Raw genomic sequence first — 23,207 nt, 5'->3', positions numbered from 1 at the left:
TTTTGAAAAGTTGATGATCAAATAAATACACTATGCTGTAATAATCTGCATTTAATGCGTTTGTTTTCTTCTGTCAATATATATAATTTTGGTGAAAAGTTATAAATATATGTTGAAAAAAACTATGAGTAAACATGAAACGTGACTTTATCATTAATGTGTTTGTAAGTTAATTTATTTAAATATGTTGTATGATATTATATGTTTGGCTTTAGTAATGATTGAAAATGATTCATCAAATGAACATTAGCATGTGCTATATATTTATTCATAAATGATAAAAACGTAAACTTTTAACTCAGTCACGCAAATTGTGTAACAAATAAAATTACGATTTTTGCAATTATAAAATCGATTAAAAAATACGGATATGTTTTAACAACATTCAATTCAATATTTAATATGTATACATGTATATGTGTGTGTATATATATATATATATATATATATATATATATATATTACCTACTGGCGGTCGCCAGTAGGTAGTTATAGTTAGGACCCCTTTTCCATAGGAAATCCGCAACATTCTATTTTGAATAACTTTGGCGCCGGTCGACGAATCCTCGCGAATTTCTCAAAATAGGTGGGGCGCTACGCTCCGCTCCTACCCTGAAAGTCTCGGGGGGATTCGTCAAGCGGGGGCTGAGATAAAAGGGGGGTCCCAAAACACGTTTTTCCCATGCATTTTTCCATAGGACCTTTAGACAGGGCTACAGCCCGAACGGCTGAACAGAATTACTAGAAATTTGGCAGAGAGGTAGTCCTCAGGTCAAGGAAGTGCCTTTTGTAGGTTTGGTGTAAATCTGTTCAGTAGATTCTGAGAAAATAGCCTTTAAATCAATATATATATCTGAGCCAGCTTACGGTACGCTTACCGTAAGCTTACCGTACGCGTACGGTGGCGTGCGCGAGCGCGATTCTGATTGGCTGTTACATCTAAGTAAACATTCGAATCGGTCGAAACCAGGAAGCGGCGGCCGCCATTTTCTCTCTCGCACTCTGAGGGGGGGGCTGTAAATAAAGGCAAAAAACATATAAAGGGGCTGTTTAGACAGCGCCCATGCACATAGCCATGTTAGTTGAGTCCTCAAAGGCCAAAAACGGTAAATTTTTATTTTTTGAAAATTTCGCCGATTACGCTTACCGTACGCGTACGGTGCGCTTACGCTAAAAATTTTAATAAAAAAAAAAAACACTGTCTGTGCATGGCATATTATTGTCATCACTTACAAATTAAATTTAACAGATTACCTATCACAAAGAAGCGCATAATATGTCCTCCATGTGCGCACGGTGCGTAACGTGGGCACGCGGTGCGCGTAGCGCACTGCGTGCCCACCTTGCGTGTATGGCACTAACTGCGTAAAGTGGGTGCGCGGTGCGCGAAGCGCACCGCGTTCTCACCGTGCGCGCACGGTGCGCGAAGCGCACTGTGCGCGCACGGAACGAACTGCGTTAAGTGGGCGTGCACGCCACGAATGGCGTAAAGTAACTTAGCATTTAAAAAAACGTACAAATTCACTGAAAAAACCATAGGTTTCACACACGTTATAGTTAGGAATTAGCATTTAAAAAACCTTGCAAATTCACTGAAAAAACCATAGGTTTCAGACATGTTATAGTTAGCGGAAATTTTACTGATAAAAAACCAATGAAATTCCCCCGTTATAGTTAGTGCAGGCAACTATAACTCACGCGACCGCAATCTTCTGCTGATGACATATGTGTCTTTATGAAAAAAAAATATTTCTAATATATGTATAGCTAAAAATTTATGGAAGAAGACATGGGCAAATAAGTGTCTAAATACAGTATTAGCATCAGCAGAGGATTGCGGTCGCGTGAGTTATAGTTGCCTGCACTAACTATAACGGGGGAATTTCATTGGTTTTTTATCAGTAAAATTTCCGCTAACTATAACATGTCTGAAACCTATGGTTTTTTCAGTGAATATATATATATATATATATATGTATATATATATATCTATATATATATACACTCACGTAAAAATAATATGTATGTATAGCACAACAAATAAATTAAGGGAAAAATAGTAGAAGAATAATATTCATAATTATTTAGGATTTTTAGATGATTTCAATATTTTCTAAAACATTTGTATTGGTTAGCAACTAAGTCCATTGGATGGTAAATTGCGAGTGCAACCTGCTTATTTTTCATAAATCGGTATTAAGAAATACGTCATTCATATCATTTACAAGTCTGTATTTGAGGTTTCTTAATTAGGGATCTGTCATGTCGTGAGCCCCCCAATAACGACTGACACGGGGGTCGGAGGCGAAAGGTGGTGGAAGGTGGCTGAACCTTACCTGTGTGAGCCTTCGTTCCTGGCGCTTTTGAGCCTCTTGTGCCCGTAGCGTTTCCCTCCCGCTGTCACTCGCTGAGGTGGCCGCTGTGTGGGGGGAGCGAACGCCAAAACTACACTTCCCAGGATCCCCTGGGGCCGGAAACACGACGCCAGCGCGCCCGGAGGCGCTACTTAATGGACCTTGACCCCCGCGTCACGGGCAGCGCGCGGGCGGCGCCGGGAGAAGCCCGGGACAAGGGTGGGACCGTCTGTGGCCGTCCGGGGCCGGAAGAGGCCGGGCTGGGCCATCCCATTTGGCTCGCGTGTCAAGCTGGTCATCTGTCCTCAGCCACAAAAAGACTTCTGAGAACTTTAAGATAAGTCAGGGAGGGGCGTGTAGATTAAATACTGTCGGCTGTGTCAAACATCACATTTGGGGGCACAACAATTCGCCTTGTTTTGATATACCTCACTTTTGCTATCTCCTGTGTGTTACCAGCGTAGGGCAACTCTCAATGTAGTGGGCAAGTTAATATATTGTGGACTTTTTCTTCCGGGTTAGTTTCAAGCGTCATTTTGAGAACAGGTAGCGCGAAGAACTATACGCACGGCAGTATACGTCCATTGCCCCAGTGGTGACATGGAGAAAACCAGAAAAACCCCAATTAGACCGGGGACGGGAGTTAGGGGCACATTAGATGCATTCATTACACGTGCCGAATCCCTGTTGACACATGAGATACAGTTAACGGAGCGTAGGTTGTCCCTTGATTCCCTACTGGCACACAAACACTCTTCGTTAGGGACAATAGCGGAATGTGTCACGCCTGGGGTGAGCAAACCGGCAGATCAGGGACATCACTCGCAGAGTAATACTCAGGGCTCTACATTAGTACAAGTTCACACAAATATGCGAAGAGATGGGGATGATGAATTACCGACACTGGTGGGGTCCGCGGTAGATAAAGTGGTTAGTGGGCCTGGGGGAGGAGTTCAGGAGGGTGCCCAAGAACAGGAAGATATCACTCCCGGGGGCGAGAGGGATCTTAATGCTTTATTGGAGAAGGAAAGGGTAGTAGTTACCCGATCAAAAAAAGGTTTACTAGTGCCAGACCCCTCTCCAGAAAAGTGTCACCACTGAGAGTTTAAAGTCCACAACCAGGCCACAAAGTAAGGGGACAAGTAAAACTAAAATGACACAAAAGCAAAAAAAGGTGGCTCTAGAAAAGACCCTATAATAGTTGAGGACGAAAGTAATAGGCCACCTTGTTTACAATGTAATTCCGACTCCCCCGTTAACAGAACGGATTGGTCGCAGGAGCTATTGAAAACCCTCGAATCCAAATTGGAAGCCCTTCTTCTTAAACACTTGGCCCCCTTGGTGGAAGACATAAAGAAAATTGAGGAAAAAGTCAGTAGGTTGTTTGAGACGAAAAAAGGTGATCACCCAGTCCCCCAACAAATTACGAATTCCGATGGGCTAGAGATTGTACCTTGCCCGGGACGAGCAGGGATGAAGCAGAGGGTTGATCCCAATGCGAGTAACGATAAAGATACACCCCCTATTTTGGCGCCTGTGAGTCTCCAACAAGAGGCTAGTACAAAAGGCCAGATAGTAGCCACCGGTCTCCAGAATGCCCAGGTGCAGAGTTCCCCGGGTCTGCAGACGTTAGATTTGCCCCCTGCATGTTGTCCTTACACAATAGTTTTAGCAGGGGTTCCAGCCCAAAATGGGGAAAGAGAAGAAAGTACAGGTTCCTTGATAAATAAGGTCAGTCATTGGAATAGGTTCACTCCATTGTCTGATGCGGCTGTGATGGATGAACTAGATTGACAGACTCCAGTTGAAAATTCGGAAAATTCATCCCCTTCAGCCAATATCATGCTTGGGGAGAATGTTGGTATCACAGGAAATATCCTTTCATCCGAAATCCCCCATAATGAGGTTGTAACTATCCACCTAGCCAATAGTCCAGTAGCAGATCAGAGTAACTCAGCAGAAGTGGGATCTCAAATTCAGTATACCCCAGTAAGGAATGTGACCACCCCGGGGGTCGGGGAACTTAGGGTGGTATCGTGGAACATTGCTGGAATCTCGTCCAAATTAAGAAACAAGGAATGGTTGGAGTACAGCAAAAAGTTTCACATTATTTGTTTACAAGAAACTTGGGAGTTGGATAGTAGTGCCCCGCATCTAGATGGGTACAAAATGTTTTTCGTGCCCGCCCAAAAATCCACGATGGGAAGAGCTAAAGGGGGACTAATAACGTATGCGTCTCTGGCGCTACAAGGGACGTGGGAAGGCATGGGCTGGAACTCGGAATACATTCAGGGTCTTAGTTACAGCAAAAAGGGGATAAAATTTGTATTGATAAATTTTTATAATGCGGGCCAATCAATGCAGAGGCTGGTTGATCTGAAGGACAGACTGGCTGACTTGTATTCTAGGGGAAAGCACCCCCCAAATGTGATTTTGGTGGGCGATTTTAATTGTCACCCATGCCCATATTTGAAATGGGGCGGGGGAACATGGAACTCTTGCCCATCTACCAGTGATTGGCACCTTGAACACACACAGGAAGGTAGCGAATTAAGCAAATTCTGGGCATATACAATCTTGTCCCTACAATGGACTTGATCAAGCCCAGGATCTCGAATATCATTAATCCTTCTTTTAAAGGCAGGGGAAAAGAAACTATCATTGATTTTATTTTTATTTCTTATGGGTTTAAAAGTAGGATCATAGATTTTAATATAGAAATTAGTATTTTTAGTGATCACAACCCCCTGGTGTTGTCATTGCTGGATGCGGATTCTTCTGTGCAGTTAAGGCCCCGGATGACAAGGGGAAATTTGGAAGCAATTGACCAGGGCAGGCAAATACGTTGGTCTAATACCGATGGGGAAGCATTCTATAAAAAACTTCTCGCATACCCAGAAAGCGGGATATGGTTGTGTCTAAATCAAAAAATTAGAGGCAAAGAATTGATAAGCGCATTTGAAAGCATGGCAAGGGATATTGACAGGTTATTGAGGATTAAATCACAAGCACCGCCCAACCTCACACCCAAATGGTTTTATAAAGCATGCTCCAGAGCCCAAAAAGAATTAAAACGGGCACTCAAAAAGGTACCGAAGGATAGGAGCATGATAGTGGAATGTAGGGCCCATTATAAACTGGCCATAAAAAAGAGGAAAAACACTATCCACTATGAAGCCTGGGCGAATTTAAGGGAGGCAGCCGAAATGAGAGATATGTCACGGTTTTGGAGGGTGATTAATGATCCTAGTTTCCAGCCCCCGAATAGCGAGAAGGTCTCCTGCAATATCTTGCCAGAAGCTTGGGTCTCCCATTTCAAAAAGTTGTATAACCAGGGCAGTACCATGGCTCAATACATCCCTGATGTAGGCATGTTACCAAGTTCATGGGTCCAGTTCACAGTGGGCGAAATTAAAGACGGAATACAAGCCCTGACAAGGAACAAGGCCCCCGGCCCAGACGGGATTCCCCCCGATTTATTTTTATCCCAGGTTGACCTGTGGGCTCCCATACTTACTAGAGTTTTTAATACAGCAGTGGAAAGGGGAATGCCCAGGTCCTGGTCAACTGCTACCATCATCCCCCTCTTTAAAAAGGGTAATAAAAGTGATCCTCAATGTTACCGCCCGATTTCACTAATTAATGTGTCAGCAAAGGTCTTAGGGAAGGTAATTCTAAACCGTTTGATGGACTGGGCTGCGGAAAATAAGATTATTACAGATACCCAGTACGGTTTTAGAACGGGTCGCTCTACATCAGATCAATGCCTCAATTTATATAATCTGGTGGCTAAGTATACCCTTGCCGATGATGGGACAGTTTATCTTGCTTTTATGGACCTAACTGCAACTTTTGATCGGGTCAACCGGGAAAAATTATGGAAGATTTTAGAGCTGCTTGGGGTGCACCCCAGTTTGATTTTTATTTTAAAAACTCTACATAGGGATACAACAGCTCAGATTAGATACAGCAATGAGGGGAACCTAACTGATCATTTCGCTTGCACTGGGGGGGTGAGACAGGGTTGTATTTTGGCGCCCTTTTTATTCACGTTATATTTAAATGGTTTGGACAAAGCCCTGGGAAAATTGGGGGTTGATTGCCCTAGAGTGGTCAATAGAAGTATACCTGTTCTGTTATATGCGGACGACGCAGTACTCCTCGCAAGAACAGGGAGGGGTCTGCAGGCCCTTATTGATGGTTTTTGTGGGTTTATGGCACACTTAGACTTATCTCCCAACTTAACAAAATCCTATATTATGGAAGCTGGAAAAAGACCAACGAGGAATTTCAGTTTCAAAATTGGGGGTCATAAGCTCGAGAAGGTTGAGGTTTTTAACTATTTAGGAATCATTTTTGATAAACACCTCAAATTCTCGACACTAGTCACAGAAAAGTGCAAACAGCACACAAATATAATGGGTTCAATCATGTCCCGTGCCACGAGGTTAGGCCATTGGTCCCCGAACGAAGTATTGAATTTATATAATTCAATCTGTTGTTCCAAAATCATGTATGGGAGTGAGGTCTGGGGTACTAGAAACACCTCCATGATATAACTGGAGGAAAATAAGTTTCTTAGAAGGATCTTGCAAGTACCACAAAGCATCCCGGCCTACATTATACATGAAGAGTTAGGGCTCCCTTATATCTCTGATAGAATAAGCCTTAAACCAATAATGTGTTGGATTAAAATTTGGATTAATCCAGATGCTAGCTTTAGCAGAGAAATAATCACAGACTGTATTAGAAGGGATAAAAGTCACAAAATACCATGGCTCAAATACGTGAAGGACAAGTTGAAGTGGCTGGGCTATGTTAGATGTTTTGATGAACCCACATCCCTGACGTCCCAATCGAAAACACTCATAAAAGCAGAATACTTGAGGCGGGTAGCCTGCTCTAGAGAAGATTGTGAAATAATGAAAGGGTCAGTGCGAGCATACATACTCACGAAATCTGTTGCAGGCATAGAACCTTACTTGGCGCAGATCTATAATAAAAATGACAGATTTTTAATGACCAGATTTAGACTGGATCTTTTACACCACATTTTAGCTGTTCCCGAGGGATTTACAAAAGATATTGGTTCAAAGGGTCCCTGTGGCTGCGATCTGGGATCTCCACAGGATACCCTCCATTTTGTATTCTTTTGTCCCTTGTATGAATTCCCGCGGGCTGTTTTTTTAAAACCCATCCTAAAAGCGAATAAATTCACCCACATCAGGGTAGCTCTTTTATACTTAAAACTTTCCGCGGAACCTCTTACCTTGTTTTGCACTGTGAACTTTTTAAGACTTGCAGCAAAATTGAGGAAATCGAGACGCGAGACATAAGTTATCTCGTTGTCCGTGTATTGTAGGTGGGGTTTCGCATCATGTTATTTGATACATACGGTGCATATAATAGTAGTACTAGCCAAAGAAGTATGTAAATGACGAATTGGATGGTTTAGCGCATTGGGGATGTTATATGGTATTTTTAATGATAAAATTATTTTATAATATTTGTTTTAAGCAGTCTATGATCGTGTATTTTATTCTGGATGATGGTATTTTTGTACTTTATAGTTGCTTGCACCCTGCACTTTAATAAGTAACAATTGATGAACTTATAGCCTGCCAGTTGTTTTTGTGGAACTCTGTCACTGAGGCCCTGGACAGGCCATTCAGAATCGACTTATTTTGTCTTGTTCCCTCTTTTGTTAATGAGTTTTAATATGTGAATTTGTTTGCAATATTATATTGTAACATGTGTAATTGTTTTTGTTCTTTTCTTGGATGTTTTTATATCCGAATAAAGATATATTTTGATGATGACTGACACGTGGTTAGCGTTGACGCTCTTTATTCTCTCTCCATTCCGACACCTCCTTCCCCTAACTCGTCCCTACTCTAACTGCCCGCTTCTTTCCTCGCTCCTCCTCTTCCCCTCACCCCAAGGCTCCGCCCCACCAACTACTAGAATGCTCACAGCATTACATCTCCCCCTTTGTTAATAAAGCTTGTGACCAGTGCTCACATCTCTTCGATCAACCGTCTAGGTTTTTGAATGTCTCTTCTTGTCCGGAGGGACATGCCTTCAGACACAGTTCCATTGCTGCCCTCAGCGTCCCGTTCCTGACCTATAGGTATCCGATCATGTCCTTCACCGTGTTCAGTCACAGACGTTGTAGGCCCCGGCGTGAGTGTCTCTTACGTGATGGAACTGCATCTTTGAAAGTGGGGGATATTGCAAGTGATGCGCCTGTTCTCCGACTCAGCCGTCAGCGCGGTGCCCTTTTGTCTTGCCCGGAACCAACAGTCCGTTTCTTTACTTGGTTCTTGTTTGACCACGACGCAGTCACTTTCATGAGGCGAGAAAGATCTAGCTCGTCTCCTGTGGTCCGCATAAGCTTTCATGCTCTCCTTGCCGGCGCGATCAGCATCAGTTACTACTTCTTGGTGACGACGACCTGGTGACACCGGTCTTAATGCATCCTCCCAGGCGGGTATCCTCGTCCAGATGGGGCGCCCTGCATGAGTGTCGCTGGACATTTGCCTGTAGTGGCATGGGGTATTGTTCGATATGCTCGAAGCACTTCAGTGAGAGCCATTTGTGGATCCCGTCTATCAAGGGTAGCTTGCTGGAAAGTCTCTTTGAGTATGTCCATAAACCTTTCACTAGTGCCATTGGCTTGTGACCACACATGTGTTATCCGCCGATGCTGGACACCCAATGATTTCGCAAAGTCGCTGAATTTCCGTCCAGTGAACGGTGGACCATTGTTTGTTCTCAGTTCCTTGGGCACACCCCAGGCTGCAAAGACTTCCTCTAGAACTGCAATGGTGGCGGCAGCACTGGTGGACGGCACAAACTGGGCAATGGGAAAACGTGAGTATTCGTCCATTATTACGAGAACATAGTTGCCTGATTGCATCGGGCCATAAAAGTCTAGGGCTAGTTCGTGCCACACTGCAGGCGACGGCGGTGTCATCTGACTTGGGGCTGGAGAGTCACCGTGCCCTACTACTGGACACTGCGGACACTCCTTCGGGGTGACATGTTGAATGGTCTCCAGGGAAGCTGCAGGCGGTCGCGCTTGATCCTCCACGAGATGGACATCTTCCTCTACAATAGACAGCCCAGGTGTGTGTGATGCCCTGGGGTGTCGTGACATGTAACCGGCCAGGTTGACTGACTTACCTGGCTTGTGCACAATGTCAATGTCATTGCTGACACTATAGAGGACTTCCACCAGACGCAGCCGTTCGGCCGTTGGCAGACTAAGAAGACAGTCAGCCTCCGGCCCTTCTATGACGTGGATCACAGCGGGAACTGACATTGTGTTGTGTCTCAGCGTAGTTGAAAACTTCCCGAGACAGGGAAGTGGCTTCCTGGACATCCAGGTGTAGACCCGAACAAATGCAGGACTTGGGCGCGGGAGAGGGTTCATTTTTTTGTACTCCGTCACCGGAATGTAATTTAGTGACGCTCCACTGTCCATCACGAATTTGGTGGCATGTCCACCGACGCTGATGTCCAGTCGGGAATATTTCTTGAGTTGGTCCGGGTCAGCAACCATACTCGCATATTCAACTGAATATTCTTGTTCATCCGATGTTGACCTGGAGTCTCTGGATGGTGATCTCCTCGACCATCGGGATGTCTGCGACTCCCGACTGGAGTGAGAGGATCTGGACGACGACTTTGGGTGGTCGTCCATCGCTCGCGCGTGGTATTGGCGGGTGTCGCCGCGCGACGTCCTGTGCGCGTTCTTGTCCTTCTCCCGACGATACTCGCTGCACATGGCTTCAAAGTGGTTGCCCCGCCCACACTTGCGGCACTACTGACCCATGGCTGGGCAGGCTCCGGTGTGCGGGAAATCATACCCGCATCTGTAGCATTTCCGTGCTGGCGTTTTTCTTACATGATCCTGACGCTTGCTTCTCCGCCTTGCTTCCGGTTGGCGATGTCCAGAATAACGGCGGCGCAACGACAGCCGGGAGTGCCGCCCTCGTTCCCTGGACCCTCGGCGGGGGCGACTGGTCCGCACATGGCATACTTGTTCCCTGCGTTCCGTACGTCCTGCTTCCATGGTCCTGGCGTGCTCCTCAGCCTGATCGTGCACCCTCGTCATTTCTTCTATTTCGTCGAGGGTGTGACTTTTCTTCAATAGTTTTCTCCTGAGTGTCTCGGACTGGCACCCATCGATGACGCGCAGCCGGATGGCGTCGTCCGTCGAGAACGCATCAAAGTTGCAGTGGCGTGCCAGCCGGCGTAGTTGAGTTATGTATGTATCCATCATCTCATCTTTTCCCTGGTGCGCCCGCTGGAACACATGCCTCTCGTAGTCCACATTCTTCTTGTGTAGAAATTTCCGATCCAACGCCTCACGTACTTTGGCGTACGTCCCTGCGTCCGCAGCCGGAAGTTCTTTAATCATTTTGCTAATGTCCTTTCCTATGAGATTGCGGAGTGCGATTAATTGGTCTTCGTCACCGGTTACCTTGGATCCTTTGATATAGTCTTCAAAATCTTCGATCCATTCTTCCCACCTGGGCCCCATGCTTCCACCAACCACGAGCGCCAGGGGCTCCGGAGGGCGCAGGTGCGACAATCCCACCATGATATGTTTTGCGTCCAGGCGTGCAGGGGATCCGTGGTTCGACATCGCGACTCACTCACACAGGGCTCTGTTTATTGTGTCGTCTTCTTGCACTTGCTTGTGCTTGTTTATTTCCACTCCTCCATTTGGACTGTCTCTATGCTCTCCCACTATCTTGCTTGACGTCTTTCACTTGTCCTTATTCCTATTGCTGCGTGTCTCTTTGTGTGTTTGCTCGGGCTTGTTTATTGCTTTTGCCAATGCTTTGTTGAAAACTTCTGGGCGCCTGACTCTAAGATGGCCGCCTACTCCTTTCACAAGGGTGTCTACCTGTGGCCGCCTGACTCCAAGATGGCCGCCGGGCCGACGTCACACGTTTACACAAGGCTCAGCCACTTCTCCATACACGCTCGGGGGCTGCACCGGCGCTCCACTCACCAGCTTCCCTCGAGCTCCTACGCTGTGCTGGGTCCCTCAAGGCTTTGTCAGGTGCGCAGCGCTTCAGTCTCTGCTTCTCCTGGCGCGCGCGTGTTGCAGCCCTTGCACCGGGGCACTCACTTCCATCTCTTCGGCCTCAGCCAGCTCTCCGGTCACTCCGGTCACTTGAGCTTGCGTCTTCGGCGCCCAATACTCGACGCGATCTAGGTATCGCGGAGTGCTTCAGGGATCGCTGGTCTTTAGGCGGACGGCGATCTGGTCGGGGCTCACAGGTCGCGACGGCGGCTGCCTCTGCCCTCAGCTCGGGGACGGGCCACGTTTCCTTCAATATTCAAGGGGGGGGAGGGGCAGGCTCTTCATCCCACTCTCGTCGCAAGCTGTCATGTCGTGACCCCCCCAATAACGACTGACACGTGGTTAGCGTTGACGCTCTTTATTCTCTTCCCATTCCGACACCTCCTGCCCCTAACTCGTCCCTACTCTAACTGCCCGCTTCTTTCCTCGCTCCTCCTCTTCCCCTCACCCCAAGGCTCCGCCCCATCAACTACTAGAATGCTCACAGCATTACAGGATCCGTAAGCCTATTGGGTAAATAGAGGTTCCTTGTTTATTCCGTTAGGTATGCTAAACGAAGAAATCCCTATTTCTGAGCACTTGGTACAATGAAAAGGACAATTATGGCAGTCGCAGTTAAGTTTGCGAACGTTTACTGATTAGGTGAACTTTTGTACACCGGGCCTGATATTACCTCATTTGCTAATATAGACTGCAGGGAAGAGCTCAGAAAAGCAGATAATAGCTGTCCGTGGTGCTGAAGCAGCGTAGAATGACATTAAGACATTCAATAATATGAACGGCAGTGGAGAGTTCAGGACCAATAGCTGTCCATGGTGCTGAAATGATATAAGACGACTTTACCACATTCATTGACATGAACTGCAGGGAAGAGTTCAGAGCCAATAGCTGCCCATGGTGCGGAACTGCTATTAGGTGACATTACCACATTTACTGATATGGACTACAAGGGAGAGTTCAGAACCAATAACTCTCCATGCTGATGAACTGTTATAAGATGTCATTACCACATTCACTAAAATGGATTGAATAGGCGAGTTCAGAACACATACCTGTCCTTGCTGCTGAACTGATATAAAATGGCATTACCACATTCACTAATATAGCTTGACGGGAAGAGTTCAGATCTAATAGATGTCCTTGCTGGTGAACAAATAGAAGATGGCGTTAACACATTCACTAATGTGAACTACAGGGGAGAGTTCAGAACCAATAGCTGTACATGCTACCAAACCGATATAATTTGATATTACCACATGTATTGACATGGACTGCAAGGAAGAGTTCAGGTTAAATAGCAGTCCATGGTGCTGAAATTATATAAAATGCCATTACCACATTCACTAATATGGACCACAGGGGACAGTTCAGAACCAATAGCTGTCCATGGTGCTGAACTCATATAAGGTGACATCACATTACCATATTCATTGACATGGACTTGGACTGCAGGGAGAGTTCATATCTAATAGCTGTCCATGGTGCTGAAATGATATAAGATGACATTACCACTTTTAATAACAAGGGCTGCATGGCAGAGTTCAGAACCAATAGCTGTCCTTGCTGCCGAACTGCTATAAGATGACACTACTACATCCATTGCAATGGACGGCAGGGAACACTTCAGAGCCAATAGCTGTCCATGGTGCTGAACTGATATAAGATGGCATTACTACATTTACTAATATGTATTGAAGGGGAGAGTTCAGAACCAATAGCTGTCCATGGTGGTGAACTGATGTAAGATGACATTACCTATTCCTTGGCATGGACTGCAGGAGAGAGTTCAAATCCAAAAGTTGTCCATGCTGCTGAAATGATATAAGGTGACATTACAGACATAGCGTACCCCGGTAGGGTCCGTCCCCCTTGGCACTCCCGGATCCCCATTTTCCGGGGTTGACTTGTTTTTAAATGTTTGAAATGAATAAATCACAACATGTTTTTCAATGAGTAGACAATGTTTTAATCGTTATCTTTCTTTTCAGATTAAATGTTCACTCATTGCTTAGTTTTAGCAATAATATGCAAATCCATTACATTGTTAGATACAATCCTCTTTCCTATTCCTCCATCCCTCACAGAGAAAAAGTTGTGCATGTTATCCCACTTATTTTTATAAGGTGACATTACCACATTCACTAATATGGACTGAAGGGCAGTGTTCAGACCAATAGCTGTTCAAGGTGGTCAGCTGATGTAAGATCTCAATCACACATTTACTAATGTGGACTGAAGGGGAGAGTGCAGAACCAATATCTATCCATGGTGCTGACCTATATAGACTGCATGGGAGGGTTAAGATCCAATAGCTGTCAGTAATGGTGAACTGATATAAGATGGCATTCCCACATTTATTTACTAGACTTCAGGGTAGAGTTCAGAACCAATAGTTGTGCATGATACTGAACTGATATATGATGATATAACCACATTCACTAATATGGATGGAAGTTCAGAAGCAATAGCTGTCCTTGCTGGCGAACTGATATAACATGGCATTACTAAACATTTTTACATGGACTGCAGGTGAGAGTTTAGAACCAATAGTTGTCCTTGTTATTCAATTGATATAAGATGACATTGAGACATTCACTAATATAGACTGAAGTGGAGAGTTCAGGAACAATAGCTGCCCATGGTGCTGAACTCCATATGAAGCCGTAACCACATTCATTGATCAGGAGAGCAGAGGAGGGGTCAGGACAAATTGCTGTCCATGGTGCTGAACTGATAATGATATTACCACATTAACGACAATGGATTGGAGGTAACAGCTCACAACCAACACCTTTCAATGATGATGAACTGCTATAAGACAACATTAACACATTCAATTACAGGGACTGCAGGGGAGAGTTCAGAACCACGAGTGATAGTTATTCTGAATTGATATAAGATGGCATTACCACATTCAATAATGTGAAGGCCAGGTGAGAGTTTAGAACCAATCGCTCTCCATGGTGCTAAACTGACATACGCTGGCATTACCACATTCATTCAATGTAAATACTTATTGCAACAATTGTACAACACACATATTACAATGTAAATAATAAACTGGAAAACCTGTTGAGAGAAAGAACCAACAAATACTATTGTTTCTTAAGAAAGTACAAAAATTATATTTTATTGATAATCATTTGAGCAATAAAAATAACTCAATCATACGGTTCCATACATATCTACAGTCATACGTCTCATGCAATCTGAACTCTATTAAAAGCGACAAATTGATAACAGAATTAATCGTAGTCATTAATATCCAGTTGTTGTGTCCATAAGAGAACAGTGTGGCACAATTACAATTTGACTGCTGTATTCATATTCTACGCGCGTTTCGGCACTGGGAAGTGCCTTCGTCAGGAAAAGGCCACAATAAATCAACGGTTGAGTCATATTGCGTCGCCAACCTGACGGGCACTCTTTGTGGCTGAACAGAGAGGAACAGCTGGGGCCGCGAACTCCTTGGAGCCTGCACTCCTGCAGCTGACTCGAACCCAGAACCAATTATGTTTGTGAATTGTTCTTTGCAACGTGATTAATCAGTCATGGATGCCTTAAGTATTTACATTGAGTTATTCGAGCCCTGCCTTAAGGAATGTCACCTTATTGGCAGGGGGCCTCTATCTTTACATTATATTACCACATTCATTGACATGGACTGCAGGGGAGAGTTCAGAACCAATAGCTGTCTATGGTGCTGAACTGATATAAGAGAAGCCCGCATGCACCAGAGGAAGGGATAGAGGACTATAATCCTCCGACTCCCTGCTCCATTGTTGCAGCATTTGTGTGCCTGAAGGTACTTAAACACATCTCGCGTTTTCCACGGGGCAGGACACATGCGGGCAGCGCCCCGGCAAAGCCCAGACCAAGAGCGGGCCCATCCTTGCCCATTATGGACAGGAGGCAGTGTAGGGCCACACCGCATGGTTCTCTTGCTCCATGTCAACCGCGTCTGGGCCTGACAGGGAGATCATGTTCTTGAAGTCATTTTAAGGTTCTCGTTTATTGCGAGACTGCATCTATTTTCAGAGCACCACCTGAGTATTTAGCATGATCATCGTGCACCGAGGGTAAATTTATAGACATTGTGGACACCCTGCTGATAATCTATTTGTTCTGTCCAATCCTTTTATAAGATGGGGAAAAGAAAGGCAACAAACAATCAGTCGCTATTGACGAAAAAGACACGAGGGACTCCACGTCCAACGCTAATGAGTTACCTCACAGGGGCGATGGGAGCAATTGAAAAGCAGATCACACAGTGGAAGAGACATTGTACAGAGGAGGGGTGGGAGTAGTAGGGTCTGTGAGTGATGAGGTAGTAGCCAACACGGTCATAACAGCCAAGATCACAAAGGGCCAATAAATCCAAAATGGCTGTATACAAAACGTGTCCGATCACATGTCGGTTAGCAGCCTTGAAATTGATAGACAACCAACTTTGAAACTCCCTAGAAATCCCAAGGATACTCTTTGAGATAGTTAAATCAATAAGGACATTGTTCCCTGTTGGCGGTGAAACAAAAATAGCGATCACCTGCTCAACATGGATAGGGATAGAGGAAAGAGTGTAGAGGGGGGAAGGAGGGTAGAGGGGAGATGAAAAGAGGCAGAGAGAAATTTCCCCAGTCTCAAGGATCCAATCCCGAAGGGGAGGACTCTATGTAGCCTCTAGTTAGCCCTCACACACCCCGAGGGATGTCTTGCTTCATCAATGGGCTGTTGTTGCTCCTCGTCGGGCCGGCGCTGCAATGCCCGACGGTCCCCCGAAGGGTCTCTTTTTCGGAGGTCTTTTAAAGAGAAAAGCCGTAAGGTGAATGCGGGTATGTGGGCCAAAAAACAGTAAGGAGGATCCGAGAGATAAGTGATGGCGTGCGTGCGAGGTGTGTGAAAAATAAAATGCCTAGGGGTGTCCAAAAAGTGAATTTTAATATAATGGAGCCTCTGGCAAGGTAAAAAGACCAAAAGGTCGCAAGGTCACTAATAAGCGCAAGGTGCTAATGTGACTTCAGTAGAAGGTCGACATGTTTCACGCCTGAAATGCCCGAACGGGTCAGTGGCGTTTCATCAGGACCAAAGCAGAGTGAAAGGTTGTGCACGGTGAAGACGGGGGTGCCGAAGATAGGAGGGGTAACCCACGTCTTAAAGGAGGTTAAAAAGAGGTACGGGGCTGCGGGGTACAGTGACCTAGTCAGCAGGGAAGGAAGAGCGTACCAAGCTAATGTAACCCTCGTGTATTTGAACGGGGCCTCCTAGGTCTAGCCGAGGCTGCCAGCTCAATCAGCACCTACCCTCTGCCAGCGGCTGCCTGGAGATATCTCCAGGCAGCCGCTGGCAGAGGGTAGGTGCTGATTGAGGTGCTCCTATCTTCGGCACCCCCGTCTTCACCGTGCACAACCTTTCACTCTGCTTTGGTCCTGATGAAACGCCACTGACCCGTTCGGGCATTTCAGGCGTGAAACATGTCGACCTTCTACTGAAGTCACATTAGCACCTTGCGCTTATTAGTGACCTTGCGACCTTTTGGTCTTTTTACCTTGCCAGAGGCTCCATTATATTAAAATTCACTTTTTGGACACCCCTAGGCATTTTATTTTTCACACACCTCGCACGCACGCCATCACTTATCTCTCGGATCCTCCTTACTGTTTTTTGGCCCACATACCCGCATTCACCTTACGGCTTTTCTCTTTAAAAGACCTCCGAAAAAGAGACCCTTCGGGGGACCGTCGGGCATTGCAGCGCCGGCCCGACGAGGAGCAACAACAGCCCAATGATGAAGCAAGACATCCCTCGGGGTGTGTGAGGGCTAACTAGAGGCTACATAGAGTCCTCCCCTTCGGGATTGGATCCTTGAGACTGGGGAAATTTCTCTCTGCCTCTTTTCATCTCCCCTCTACCCTCCTTCCCCCCTCTACACTCTTTCCTCTATCCCTATCCATGTTGAGCAGGTGATCGCTATTTTTGTTTCACCGCCAACAGGGAACAATGTCCTTATTGATTTAACTGTCATGAGTGGAGCACGGACATTGGACCATAACCAGCTCCTGGTCCCCCTCTTCTTTTTTTGATTGAGTACTCTTTGAGATACTCAGTTTGAGGTTTTAGATAAGAGTGAAAAATCTATTAAATGCAGCACAACATCAGCCTTACCAGCGGCGGCTCAAAGGAAAGATTTCATGTAAAATGACAACCTTAAAACCCTCCGACTGAACTCAGAAAACTACTTACAATAGTTGAAGGTCTAGATAAATACCTACGAGATGCTCTAGCCAGTCTAACGGATAGAGTTGGCCTGATTGAAGACAAGTTAAATAAACATCCTGGAACTACAAGGGCGGATAGGCATGATAGCTCAACCCAAAAACATGGGGTATCATGTGAGTCCATTAGCAAAGAGGTAATAACTAGCCCATTTAGACAGGTCCCCATGAGAGCCAATCAAACCACAGAGGTATACTGTATCGAATGTCAAACAAAGGCTGGCCCAAAGACATTAGCAGAAGTCACGATGACTACATCACATCCTATTCCATCAGATACGAGGAGAGGTAACTCAAAAAAGGTGGCGATTATCATGCCTCTACTAGAGGTCTTCAATCTGTGGGGCGCGACCCCCAGGGGGGCCATGGAGTCCCTGGAAGGGGGTCGCAGATTCCCCAGCTTCACTTGTCTCTGCAAAAAGATAGCCGTCCTGGGACAGTTAATTTAGGTTGTTATCAGCTGCTTGCCTGAATGAAAGGGAATGTGCCTTTTCAGTTCATCTGCAAGTGTAAAGGATGCTTGGGAGTAGTTCTGGCTCTTTGTGATGACAACGATTTGTTTTTTTGAGTGGAAAAAGAAAGAGTTAACAGCTGGGCTGGGAAGTTCTTTCTTTTAATTTTAAGTGCATTTACACAGCCCTTAGTGCCCCTAAAGAGCTGTTGAAGGAACAGTTTTATTTAAAAAAAAAATGCATTACATACGCTCTGGTATTATTAAAATCTACATTTTGAAAGCACCATTTTTTTCGTAAAACTATTTGCATGTTTTGCAGCGTTCTATCTTTGTGTAATGCAAGTATCAAGAAGTGCCTTACATAGTCACAGTGCTTCCTGTCACAGGCTGTGACTACATAGCATTAAAAATGCGCATCACTATTCTCCACTGCACCAGTCAAGATTGAATTCTGTGGTTCTCTGGTTACTCACAGACCTCTGCAGTGCATTAACTACTAGAGGTTTCATAATGTACTGTAGTGCATTTCCCACTGAGCAATAACTTTTTTCATTTATTTTTTATTTACGCTGCCCATTATTTTATATGTAGATACCTGATGGTGAAAGACCTAAAAAATGTACAGAATGTTTTGGGCTTATTTATGAGAGTCTTGCATCGCCAGAGGATCATTTTTTATACGCTCCGATGGCGCAAGCGTCTCAACCATACCTATGAGGCAGTGCAAAGTCACTTTGCATTGCCTCATACATATGGAGTAAGACATAGCAGCGCAAATCATTGCCTTACTCTGTGTCAAGTAGGTGTTCCATGGGCTTTGCATGGGGTTCCCACGCAACAGCCATGGATTTTGATACTGTCCCATATTTACAAAATCACTTAAACCTGGGGCAGCTCCAGAAACGGAGGCCTCCCCAGTGGAGGCGTAATGAGCAGAAATGTTTTCATTTCTCCTAGTTTTTTCCTCTTTCCATGAGTGCTGCATTCTGCAGCTCACATAGGAAGAGGAAAATGCCCCTCAGGATTGTTTTGTGACGGAAGGTGCCCCTTCCCGTACAAAAACAATCCTGCCTATGTTGGTGCTAGGCAGCAGTTTGTGCACCAAAGCAAGGGAAAAAGACTGGAATGCACAGTATTTCATAAATACGGTGCATTCCTGCCCTTTAACATTGGCATAGGGTAGTGCCGCAAGAAGACATGCAGTGCTGCCTTACGCCAATTCCTCATAAATGATGCCCTTTGTATTTAGCTACACCTTTGGCTACACCCTACGCTCACCAACCTCTGGTTTGCTAAACACTGCTTAATATAATTTCCCCACCATAAACATTATTTGCTGTGGTAATTGGGGGCTGTTAGAAATGGGGGTTTCTAGTTGGCAATGGTTTGCACCTTTGTCCAATTAGAGACCCTTCTACTCAGGGTAAGAGGGATACACTACTGAAATAACCCCTGCTCACCCCCTTGGTACCTTTGCACGAGCAGTCAGGCTTATTTCAGAGGCGGTGTGTAAAGCATTTGCACATAACCAACAATAATACAGTGAAAACACTACAAAAGGACACCACACCGTTTAGAAAAATATCCAATATTTTATATATTCAAAACAAGACCTAAATGATAAAAATCCAACATACAGTACTTAAAAATATACACTTTGCAAGAATAACCTTAAAAATGTAGTTCTTACAGTCGGTAGGTCGGTCTGGTGCTACAGCTGTGCTCAGAACAACAGAATCCAACAGTTCCGTTTGACCACGTTGGTCAGGGTGTCGACAGACTCATAAAAAGTACCTTTTTGTTGCGGCCCATGACGTTGATGCAGGCCGGTAGTGCCACAGTCGTGGTAACGGTGTGAAGCGGAGTGATGCGGCGTGGTGGTGCCCTCAAGTCGCTGTGCAGGCAGGAGCTCGGTAACGGTCGTCCACCGGCATCGGTGAAACCAGGGGTGTGGTGCGGAGTGAAGGCGGTGCTCGTTGCAGTGCTGACCGATCACGGTGTAGGTGACTGTGCTGGTTACAGGAAGCTGGCATTGGTCGGTCCGGACAGTGGTGTGGGACAAGGTGGTGCATCGCAAAACTTACAAACAGTGCCCCCAAGCCACAGTGCGGTCACAGGTGTCGAAGTCAGCGGGCAGCGACAGCGTCGGTGACACTAGGGCGGCGAAGTGAAGTGAGGCGGTGCGGAGTGTGGTGCCCACAAGTCACGGTGCAAGCAGAAGCTCGGCGGTGGCAGTCATCATCGGTGAGACCAGGGTTGCGGTGCGAGATGAGGCAGTGCCCGTGGCAGTGCCTTCAGGACATGGAGCCAGTGACGGAGCCAGCAACACTCGGTGATGGAATCGGTTGCTTTTCCCCCTCTTTGTGGCAATGAAACCACAGTTCCATAGATGGTACCCAGTAGTCAGTGAAGTCTTTGCGGTCCCTGAGACTTCAGAACAGGAGGCAAGCTCTACTTCAAGCCCTTGGAGATACTCGTCAACAGGTAAAGAAAGTCCAGTCCAGTCCTTTCACTGCCCAAGGCAGAAGCAGCAACTACAGGCCAACCCAACAAAGTAATAGCACAGCAAAGGGGCAGTACTCCTCTTGGCAGTTCTTCCAGCTCTTCTACTTGGCAGGTTCCTTGATTCCAGCGAGTTCTAGAGTTCTGGGGTCTGGGCCCCAATATTTATACTCAGTTTATCTTTGTGCTTTTGGGCAGAGAGTGTCTGTGCCCAGCCCAAACCAGTTCCATCCTCTGTGGCCCAGATTCCTGTCAGAAGGTGGCAACAGCATTGTCCAAGGCAGACCAGGCCCATTCAGGTGCAAGGAAATCTCCTCCTACGACTCTAAATACAGCCTAGGTCTATTCAGCCCAGCCCAGACTCATCCAGGAAAGCCAGGACACACCTTGACCCCCCTCACCTCCTCCAGTGACTGTCTGATGAGAATGCACATTCCCAGCCCCAGTCACTCCATAGCTAGACAGACAATCCACAAACCCAGCAGAGGCTCACATGATGGGTAAGCAAGAAAATACCTTCTTTCTAAAAGTGATATTTTCGAACACAGAACATAAAAATCATCTTTACTAAAAGATGTATTTTTATATTCTGAGTTCAGGCATTCTAAACCCCATTTATCTATCTTATCCCAATGGGAAGATATGCTTATAAGATGTTATAAGTAAACTCCCATTCTATCCTATGGGACAGATAGCCTTTCCATAGTGAATAATGAAACACACTGTAATTCACTACCAGTCACACACACCAGTACATGTCCTACCTTTAATATACATGGCACCCTGCTCACATGGGTACATTGGGCCTACCGTAGGGGTGACTTACATTTAACAAAAGGGAAGATTAGGGCCTTGCAAATGGGTGCACTTCATCAGAAACTGGAGCTACATTGCACTCTACCGGATGCACAGCACATACCACGCAATACTTCATAACCTTTGTCCATGTTTCATGAAAATGTATTCCAAGTACTCCTTTTTTAGTTATTCTTTGTTTTTTAATCCTGTCACATGTAGGGCACTTTATGTATATTCAAGTTTCTTCTGCGACAGATAAGCCAATCGGGGCCTTTCTCTGAAGCATGACAATACCTAAACCATCCTCGATAATGGATCTTATTAACCCAATGCATTTTGGGCATTTAGTAGCCCTTCTTCAGGGGTTCACTAAAAGTTTAAAGCATTGACATTAGTATGCATCTACCCCACTGTACATCATTAAAACTATGCAGCAAACAATGGGTGCACTTGCCAGGTTGACATGGCAGTTGAAAACTGCGCACAGACACTGCAGTGGCAGGTCTGATAACCCCTTTCAGGGCTGCTTGGGTGAGTGGCAAAATCAGTACTGCAGGCCCACCAGCAGCATTTGATTGAAAGGCCCTGGCACCCTCTGTGCACTTTACTAGGGACTTACTAACAAGCCAAACATGCCAATCATGGAAACACCAATACATAATACAATTTGCAATAGGAGCACTTGCACTTTAACAATATACAGCAGTGAGAAAGTGTGCAGAGACACTAAACCAGCAAAAACAGAGTCAAAACTAGGAGGTCAGAAAGCAAAAAGACAGGGAAAACACGCCAAAAGATGCCAGGACTAACAGGGGCATTTATAGTTGTCGATAGTTGTCGATGATGAGGTGTACCAGTTTCTAGAAAACTTTGTCAGAAGGGGGTCCTTAACCCTAAAAAGGTTTGACAAGGAGGTCTCGGCATCAAAAAGTTTGAAGACCTCTGCTCTAGCACTACATGTTCTAATAATATATGTACTAATCAGCGTCCGACCCAATACAGGAAATTGTTCCATATGGATTATTTGGATCTACCCCTATACAGTAGTGCTAGCCAATGTACCAAGACTATCATCTCAGGAAATAGAACCCTGGGACACCCTGAGAAATAAAGCCCTGCATTGGCTAGGCACTAAAACAGGGCTAACACAGGCCCTTTTTACAGATTTCAAAATGGTCAGAAGAGCTAGTTGGATTGGTAGAGATCGTAAAACCTTACAAGGTAATTTCGTGGTACTATTGTTTAAAACCCCACCTTTGGTAGAAAGTATTATCAAGAGAGCAGGTAATCACATGGTCACTAGTTATGGTTTCAACCTACTGCCATTGCGTTACTTCTATCAGCCACCGCTCAATACAAGACCAAGAAAGATCAGAGGTGATACAAACGATAATGGCCACTGGGCATGTAATATTCCTACCAGCAACCGGTTTGATAGACTTCCAACACTAGAAGAGGTAGATTGACTCAACATGGTAGACATTAGCGACGCAGAACTTAACAGACAATGTCTATACAGAGCACCACATACACCAGAGTATAGCTTTGAGACTGGGACAAACTTAGGTAAAGGATCTACTGCAGATATGCCAACAAGGACTTCATGTCCTTTTCATACAGGCTCCGATACTCCACCGCATAGTCTTGATGCAAGAGCAAACCGAGGAACTGGCCTAACGGCAGACATCTTACCCACAACATCATGTCCTCCCCATAAGGTAAATGAA

General features: G+C 45.5%; 1 long non-coding RNA gene across 1 annotated transcript in view; it reads right to left on the bottom strand.

Annotated features, from left to right (window-relative positions):
• Positions 1 to 11,892, bottom strand: part of LOC146868869 (uncharacterized) — a 136,923-nt gene extending 125,031 nt beyond the window's left edge. Inside the window, exon 1 of the long non-coding RNA XR_014966444.1 lies at positions 11,380 to 11,892. This is a non-coding gene — a long non-coding RNA (uncharacterized LOC146868869). The remainder of the gene's footprint in view (positions 1 to 11,379) is intronic.
• Between the last annotated feature and the right edge of the window lie 11,315 nt (positions 11,893 to 23,207).

The sequence above is a fragment of the Triturus cristatus genome, chromosome 1_2 (assembly GCF_964204655.1).
Source record: "Triturus cristatus chromosome 1_2, aTriCri1.1, whole genome shotgun sequence".
Lineage (NCBI taxonomy): Eukaryota > Metazoa > Chordata > Amphibia > Caudata > Salamandridae > Triturus > Triturus cristatus.
Note: the sequence above shows the minus strand (reverse complement) of the source record. Positions and strands in the feature narration are given on the sequence as shown.